Source organism: Odontesthes bonariensis, chromosome 17 (assembly GCF_027942865.1).
Source record: "Odontesthes bonariensis isolate fOdoBon6 chromosome 17, fOdoBon6.hap1, whole genome shotgun sequence".
NCBI classification, from domain to species: Eukaryota; Metazoa; Chordata; class Actinopteri; order Atheriniformes; family Atherinopsidae; genus Odontesthes; species Odontesthes bonariensis.
The window spans coordinates 29,905,975-29,913,376 of NC_134522.1; the positions used below are offsets into that span (position 1 = coordinate 29,905,975).

The 7,402-nt window shown below is 39.2% G+C and overlaps 1 pseudogene; it reads left to right on the forward strand.

The window, feature by feature from the left end:
- The first annotated feature begins 299 nt into the window (after positions 1 to 299).
- LOC142402520 (uncharacterized) lies at positions 300 to 4,771 on the forward strand (annotated as a pseudogene).
- The last annotated feature ends 2,631 nt before the right edge of the window (positions 4,772 to 7,402 follow it).

The window sequence follows — 7,402 nt, forward strand, 5'->3', positions numbered from 1 at the left end:
CACGCCACAGGGTCACTCTTTCGGCATCCATAATTGTAGCTAAGCGAATCTTGATGAGAGTAACCGACAGTGCGCGGGAATTCACTTTATTTATTAAGACCTACGTGACGTCAACACCTGTTGCTTACTGACCGCCAAAATACGTACGACGTCGCATTTCCCTGCGGAAATTCAAACTCTCTCCCGCCTACAGATTACAGACGCACAGAAAGATGGCCCTTGATGCGCACTTTGATTTAATTAAAATGATGATTTCTAACGGTAAGAGTTATAGTGAAATTTCTAATGAGTTATTTTCGATGGGTTTGGAGAAAGGAGTGTCTATCCCGATTATAAAAAAATTCTGCGCAAAGTACAACCTTAGGAAAAATGGGCTGGTGTCAAAGTCGCAGTTGGAGAGCGCAGTTGTGGACGCTATTCAAGAGGTAAGATAATATGAAGTAACAAATACATTTTTAAATTGCCAGTCAGATATCAGCCAGATTTGACTCAGGCTATTCCTCATCTATTTCAGTTTGAAATAGGCTACTGCAGAGAGTAACAGTGCTATGATAGACTACTAATGATGTGTTTCTACTAATCAATCTTGTATCTGGATACATTCACTGCAACTAGCTATAGCTTCACTACATTCTAAGAAACTGCTGTACTTTTACAGTAGGCTACAGCAAATTTCTTGCTTACTGTAACTCTGCTGCTACCTCTACTGTAGGTTAGTGTAAATTCAGCTGACCATATGAATTTTTTCAATGACCATTCTGACGCCGAAAGTTCACGTTATTGGTTGCTGAGAACATAGTGATTGGAGGATTGACTGATATTAGTTTAACCACAGCCAATGTATCTTTATGATACTGTTATGTGTCCAAACCTCAACATTTGTACGCTATTTGTGTGTTTTTAACAACTAATAACTTGTATTCTGACTTTTTTAGACAGGACCGACTTATGGTCGGAGGATGATGAAGGGATACCTCCACAGCAAAGGCATCCATGCCTCAGAAAGTCGAGTTGCAGGTGCACTGCAGGCTGTTCAGCCTCCATATCACGAGACCCGTCGCCAAGTAAGTATGCAAACTCTTTGTTTGTCTACCATGAATTCAAAAGTAACATACTGTGGTGTAGTCCAGCCTGTAATCCAGACCAGACTAAAGCTTTGTTCAACTATGCACTTTGATGTACAACTGTAGTGACCTTTCTTTGCACAAAGCAAGCCATTCACGGTAGCTAATGCATGACTGTAATAAGCTAATGTACAAATGATGTTTCTTACTGAAAACTACAGATTTAGCCTACTTGGCTATATATAGCTCCCGTTAGTGCCATAACACCAGGTGTCCAGGCTATTTGGCTTCCTTCAGGGAACTAGAACGGTATGATTGATATAAGGACAGAATTTGAAAAGCAAAATTTTTTTTTAAATTTATTGAAGTTAGGTTAGTGATGGATATGGTGGACATTAGCACTTGCAAATTAATAAACTCCATTCGCAGTTGAGTTGTGTGATAGAAATTCCAGAGAGAAAGCAATGACAAATGTCTGAAAGTATCAATCGCTGTCATCAGACAGGATTACCGGGTCTGACCTTCGTCAACTGACCTATCCACAGATTGCTGGTTTGCTTTGATACATTGTGGAATGTTGGAGGCCTAACCCATCATTTCACAATGTGTGACAACAAATCAGCCAGTGGAAACTCAGTCTTTTCCTTACTCCCGTTTTTTCCAGTTTATGTTAATTAGTTGTCCAAGTTACTTATGTTGAATAAAGCAGAGCAATTTTGGTGAGATCCAAAGATCTATCCAATGACAGCTTGCTTAAAAACAATGTCCGTTTCCCCATTTCTGTCTTGTAAGTCAAGTAGCCCTTTCAATTACAGTACCAAATATGCTTGTGTCTTTTCTCTAGGGCTTAAGGAACCTCAATCCCGTGCCGTATCAAGCGGCATATTTTGGTGAAAAGCTCCACATGGACCAAAACGAGAAGATGGCCATGTATGGAGTTACATACGTTGTGGCCATAGATGGCTATAGCGGCAAGATTGTGGCCAACTCCATCATGCCAGTGAAAAGCAATCTTGTAATTTATGATGAAGTGTACAGGTGAGTAGGTGTGTTAACATTCACAGATGTACAAAGCTGTGTACTTTTTTTGAACAACTTTCCTTCAAAATTATCTTGGGAATATGACAGTGGTCTTTCATTGTGATCATACAACAACATTGTAGCATTAAATTAAAGTTAAAGAAAGTAGGATAGTATTTTCGCCTTCTACAGTTGTGTAGGAAAGAATAGGAACCAGGTCTCATAAATGAAAGGATACATACTCTAAAGCAGTACTGTAATAAGCTACAGCCAGTTGATGAATCCATTAAAATATGAAATATGTCTTATTAACTTGTGATAGGATGTGGAATTTGAGACACGGCCTCATGACAGAATGAGCTGGTTAAGTTGTTTTTATCTTGTATTTCCCTTTTCATTGATTAAGCAGGAATGCTGTTGTGACCTATGGCCTTTGGGACCAACTGAGGGTGGACCATGGAGGAGAATTCTATCTCTCTCTATACCTGCAGGAAAAACTGTCAGAGTACAGGTTTCGACAAGACAGGGCACCTTATAAGCAGACACCATCAACAAAGGTACATTTCAAAGTTTTTCTAATAATTATTTCTCTCAACATGATATATTGTGTGTGGGGTATGTATTTTTCAGTACTTGGACAGTGCAGTGTCTGGGTGGTTGTGTATATAGCGTATATAGTGTATATGTGGTTGTGTGTCTATATCTATACATGTTACTAGATTATATTACACAGTGGTAGTGAAATGATTTTCATTTCCTTTCCCACAATTTTTTCTGAGTTATATGGCATGTACAAAAAAAAGATAATCTTGGAATAATATTCTATAATTATGATCAAAATCTTGAATGCTGACCTAAAAATAAGAAAAAACCTGCATTTTTACAGAACCACAGGATCGAACGAGTGTGGCCTGAAGTCAACAACAGAGTCACCTATCCACTGAAGGCTGCCTTGGTTCACCTGGTGGACCAAGAGCAGCTGGACATGGAGGACACCACAGTCAGATACTGTGTGTCAAACCTGACCTGTCAGGTAGCCAGCATCGGAATAAACAGATTTATCGATGCTTGGAATTTGCACACAGTTTCAGGTATTTGATCCATTTTAGCAGTTGAATCCCCAAACACAAAAATAAATTTCACTTAGCAGGATTTTTGCTATGAGGATTACTTTCCCCTTGACAACACCTGGCAGCTTGCCCTTATGCTTTCTCAGGTCCCACAGAGCATTTTCAATTTCAAAATACGTAAAGTAGATTGTGTAAATACAGTACACCTGAGACGTATATAGAGCTTTCAAATGAAAGCATTTTGTTGTGTTGTAGACTTAATTTAAATAAATAGTATGACATTAATATTTTTTCTCATAAATCAAAACAAAATAACCCCTGTCTTCTGAAAATTTAGGAGCATTTAAAGATAGATTAGATTAGATTTGACTTTATTCATCCCACAACAGGGAAAGTCACTTGTTACAGTAGCAGCAGAAAGTGTAATATACACTAGAGAATTGAAATCGAAAGGGCAAAAAAGAGAAAAATTCAGACAGAAGTAACCTACAAAATACAAGAAGAAACAAACAAAAGTACAAATGCCACCCTGTTGAGTTAGTAGTGAGGAGAGACAGAAACTACAACATTATCAGGTGTTGCAGGTGTTGTAGAGTCTGACAGCGGTCGGGATGAAGGACCTGCGGAACCTCTCCTTCTTACACCGTGAGTGTAACAGTCTGCTGCTGAAGGAGCTGTACAGGGACCCCACAGTGTCATGTAGGGGGTGAGAGGTGTTGTCCATGATGGATGTTCGCTTAACTAACATCCTTTTCTCCCCCACTTCCTCTATTGAGTCCAGAGGACAGTCTAAGACAGCGAGAGCTTGCACTCCTAATCAGTCTGTAGAGCTTGCTCCTGACCCTGTTCCTGCTGCCCCCTCTCCAGCAGACCACATAAAAGTCATAAAAGGTCCAGAGGAGAGCCCTGCACACTCCGAAGGACCTCAGTCTCCTCAGCAGGTGGAGGCGACTCTGGCCTGGAGTGAAGTGGGTTGCTTTCCTCTAGAAGTTAACAATCAAAAAACTTAATCATTAGATTTGTAAGAACTGATAATCTAGCTTATTTATTATTTTTTTAGATGCATATCCTTTGCATGTCATGATTTCCTTCTCTATGACACATTCACATGAATTGGATATAAAATAACTTGGACAGCTGACAACACAGTATAGTGGAATTACAGTTGCCTGATGGCCAACTCAGACGTATACACGAACACAGACGGCTTATGTCAGTGTAGGTAGGCTACACTGGTTAGTTACAGTACAATATAATGTGTCTCAATACAGAGAAAATAAACTGATTCAACATTCCCTTTGTCTTTCATAAGGAAGAGGAATTCCAAATGTTCTGGCCGAGGGTGGATGTTAGGTGAAATTGCCAGAAGAACTTCTGCCCGGTTCAGCAGAGGCTGCTGATAGCTACCTGCAAGAGAGGGGGACAAACCTGACCAGGGAGTCAACATTTGGCACCAATCCTTTTCAGTGTCTGGAGGAGCAGGAAAATGCCGAACGTCAGTTCACAGCATTCCCAGACATTGGGACTCTTTTTGATAATGCTGTGAACCAACAGCCTCGCCCCTTCCAGGAAGCAGTGATGGAGCTGATCGCTGTATCGCGGAGACAGCAAGTGTAGATTAGATATTTTGTTAGATAGTGATTAATTAATTAATTTATTGTTTTGGTTCATAATTGTTAATGGTTCTTTTAGTGTTTATTTTGTTAGTTAAGTTATTTATTGTTATGTTGTTGTTTTGTTTGAATTGCTACCAGTGTGTGTGCGTGTTATATAGTTATGTTGAGATTGTGTTATGAATAAATGTGTTGTTGTTTGTACTATTTTGTTTACTGGGTACTCCTTTGGTTCCTGAGTTGAGCGTTTGGGTTCAAGTGCTAGTTCTATTAGTTAAACACATGCCACACAGACATGAGTTGTTTTGTTTTAACACATTCAAACCATTAAAATGGTTCTCCACTTTGTCCGCACACCTGCAACCTTTTGGCTGTTTTCAAAGGAGCAAAATGCAAGGTCACATTACAGGGTCTGACATGTTCACTCTTAACTGTAGTCTATGTCAGGGTGTATTTTACTGTAATCTCCAACAATCCTGACATGGGCCCAACAGTGAGGAGGACCACCACATTGTCCAGATTGAACAATCTAGACACCAAACTGCTGAAGACCTTCTACTACTCTTGTATTGAGAGCCCGCTGGGAGCTGCACTGAGGCAGACAGGAAGAGGCTTCAGGGGGTAATCAAAGCAGTAGTAGTATCACAACAACCTTTTCCACTTGACTTGTGACTAAAAAGAGCATTTGTCAACTGAAACTGACTTCCCTGATTTGACTAAGAAAAACGACCTGCTCACAACAAAATATTAAAGCTAAATGAAACAGTTTATAACAGAAGGAACAACATGAACTTGAACGTGAATAAGTAAAATCAGTGGAACTCTGTTATTTTATGTCAGGGACACTTTGTTTTGTCCATTTCTCAACATATTCTTATTCCGAATCATACAAGGCTGTAAGACAAAACATAATAAATCCCTGGAATATGGGTGAAGCTTGCGCTCTGACGTGTATATACACAACTGCCATGAGCAAAGAGCAAAGCATATTTGTTTATAGTGTAGGCTACAGTCCTTCATTCAATACACTGATTCAGAAGTTAGGGTAGTTCAGCGTATTACATGGTAAGTGGCCGCGAGTTATGCTGTAAGACTGGAGAAGGTGGGAATTGGCCAGGAGTTAGGCTACACTGGAAGTCCGGGCAAAGTAGGAAATAAGTGAACGGGATGTACACTCTAATACACAGTCAGTATTGTGAAGTGTTACCTAAAGGTCTTTGTCGTTGTACAGAGAAGTTATGATTTGCTTGTACAGCACCTAAAAGAAACCCTCACAGAGGAAACTGGGTGTTGTGATTAATGAGGAGATGTGGGAGGACATCTGGGATAATGCAAGAAAAATAACTGTTTGTAACCGGACAAGAGCAATGCAATTTAAGATGCTGCATAGAGCACATGTTAGTCCAAGCCGTCTCTCCAAGTACAGGAAGGATGTCTCTCCACTCTGTCTTAAATGTAAGACAGAAATTGGTGATCTTACTGACTGTTTCTGGTCCTGTGTTAAAATTTAAAATTATTGGAGTAATGTCTTATTTGAAATGCAAAAGATTGTGAAACAGGACCTCGGTCTCGACCCGGTCTCTCTCCTTCTGGCTGGGCCTTCCCAGTGAGCGTGTGACTGATAAGTACCAGAAGAAGCTGTATAATGTTATGTCATTCTGCGCCAGGAAAAATATTCTACAGCGCTGGATTTCAGATAAAGCCCCCTCATTGAGAGGATGGCACAGGACATGGGGGGGGGTGTCTCTCTTCTTTTTCAGCTCCCGCTGTATCTCTAGCTCATTTTATACTGTATAATGTACCTGTATAATGAACTGATGCTTCCATTTGAGTTTTTGATTTTTCTGTTGTTGTTCCCAGCTTGTTGTTGTTGTCGTCGTTTTATTATTCTGTGTAGTCTTGTCTTTTGTATGTCTGCTTATTGAAAAATTTAACACATTTAAAAAAATAAAATAAAATAAAAAATCTCACCGTTGTCTATATTCATAGACACACCCAGCCTCGCTTTCAATATGACACACGCACTCGCATTCTATAATTGCCATCAGCAAATTATATGAAAACAATATAAAACATCGTTTAAGAACAGAAAAAAAAAAGATGGTTGTTGCTCTCTTTTATTTTGTTTAAGGTTAGTAGATGTGCAATGTTCAGCTGTCAGAAATGAAAGGCAAGCCTAATCTTTTGTCATATTTGGCTGTGATCACTTTTTTGTAGCCTATTATAATTTTATATAGGCTATCACGTTCTCCCAAACAACCAGCTGTTGTATTTTCATTTAACTAAAATAAATGCAGCCTACTACCTACAATGGGTGTATAAAAAACGGAAAATATGTTTGATATTAAATTAGCACGCTAATTTTATTTTGGCGTTACTTCCGCTTCTGGTCTGCCTGCCGTCATGTTCGAATGTAAGAAACGAAAAATGAAAAAAGTAATTACCAAAAACCAAATTTGGTCCGTTATTTGATTTTGTTTTTTTCGTTTTTTGTTTTTTTATGAAATCAACAAAATCAGTTTTTTCGCCTTTTTTCGTTTTTGGTTTAAAACGAAAGACGGAAAAAGGACAGCTACTTCCGTTTTTCGTTTTTTCGTTTTGACAGAAAAAACGGATTATACTTTAGTACCCAGAT